Genomic DNA, 1,628 nt, shown 5'->3' on the forward strand with positions numbered 1-1,628 from the left:
TTGATGCCTTATTCTGCATGACCATATTTTAGATCCCTTAATCCGACCCCATACCTAAATTTAACAACTACCTCACTAAGTATTAATTAGCAGCAAATTAGGAATTTATTGAGGTTGTAGTTAATAGTTAATAGTGAGAATTGGTTTCCAAACTAAAGTGTGACCGAATCAATATAAGTATGCAATATTTTATTGATATTATTTGATTAAAACAAGCTTTTGGTTATTTCTCTCTTTAGATCAGACTACTCTACATGACGTCATCTGTAGTGTCCAGGTCAGTGGTCATCAGAAGCTTTCTATCAGTGTTCCTGGAGGATCGCAAGGATCAAGGGTGAGAATACGGTCAAAATCCAAAATATAACACATTTACGCTTTTCTTACATTATATTATTTTTGGTTTGTGTGTGTATATATAAAGTCATGTGAAAAAGAAAGAACACCCAAATTTGGAAAATAAAACCTCAGATGAAAAAAAAAACACATGACATATCACAATGTGTCATTATTCATTTAGCAAAAATAAAGCCAATACGGAAAAGTCGTGGGTGACAAACTAAGGACACCCTGTGATTCAGTTGCTTGTAGATCCACTTTTAGTAGCATTAACTTATAAGTAATCATTTTCTGTATGATTTATCAGTCTCTCACATTGTTCTGGAGGAATTTTCTTTACAATGTTGCTCCAGTTTGTTGAGGTTTGTGGGCATTAATGCACAGCATTTCAGTCAGGATGAGGTCTGGACTTTGACTGGGCTATTGCAACACTTTGATTCTTTTCTTTTTCAGCCGATCTGTTGTAGATTTGCTGGTGTGCTTGGGATCATTGTCCTGTTGCATGACCCAGTTTTGGTGAAGCTTTAGCTGTCAGATGGATGGCCTCACATTTGACTCTAGAATACTTTGGTATACAGAGGGGTTCATGGTCGACTCAATGACTGTGAAGTGCCCAGGTCCTGTGGCTACAAAACAAGCCCAAAATCATCACCCCTCCATCAGCATGCTTGACTTTTGGTATGAGGTGTTTGTGCTGATACTTTTTCCTATGAAGGGCCAGAAATCAAACTTGATTGAGGGCCGTGGGCTGAAAGTAAATGTTGCATCATATTCCAAACTGTATTATATTAAAGTTGCCATGGGTTCCCCTCATTTGTTTCATAATATTTAAAAAATAAATAGAAAACATTACTCTTTAATCTGATTAACTAATGCAGCTTTATTTTAAAATTGTATAGTTCAATGAACTTATTACAATAAAAACATAAACCATCCCTTTTATAATACAATGGAGTTCAATGTCGAATACAATAATCAAGCTGTAAGCAATAAAACCATGTGCTTGAAATACCTGTTTGCTGGGACACATTTGGAGAGGTCTGTCAAGGGAAGGGACCTGAACTTGTGTTTCAGTTCTGAATCACACTGAACACGGAATAACAACTTTTTCCTCATTTGTAATGCCTGCCATCTCCTCCCAATTTTAATTCGTTTTTTTTTCAACACTCTCTCAACAGCAAAAAAAAGATCTTCTCCTTTAGTAGTACCAGAAAGGGTCTCAATGCCAGCCAGCTCTTGTGTCACTTCAAAATTTTCATTTACTCCACGCAAAAATCTATCTATACTACTTT

This window comes from Sinocyclocheilus rhinocerous, unplaced genomic scaffold (genome assembly GCF_001515625.1).
Source record: "Sinocyclocheilus rhinocerous isolate Xijiao unplaced genomic scaffold, SAMN03320098_v1.1 scaffold514, whole genome shotgun sequence".
In the NCBI taxonomy this organism is placed as follows: Eukaryota; Metazoa; Chordata; class Actinopteri; order Cypriniformes; family Cyprinidae; genus Sinocyclocheilus; species Sinocyclocheilus rhinocerous.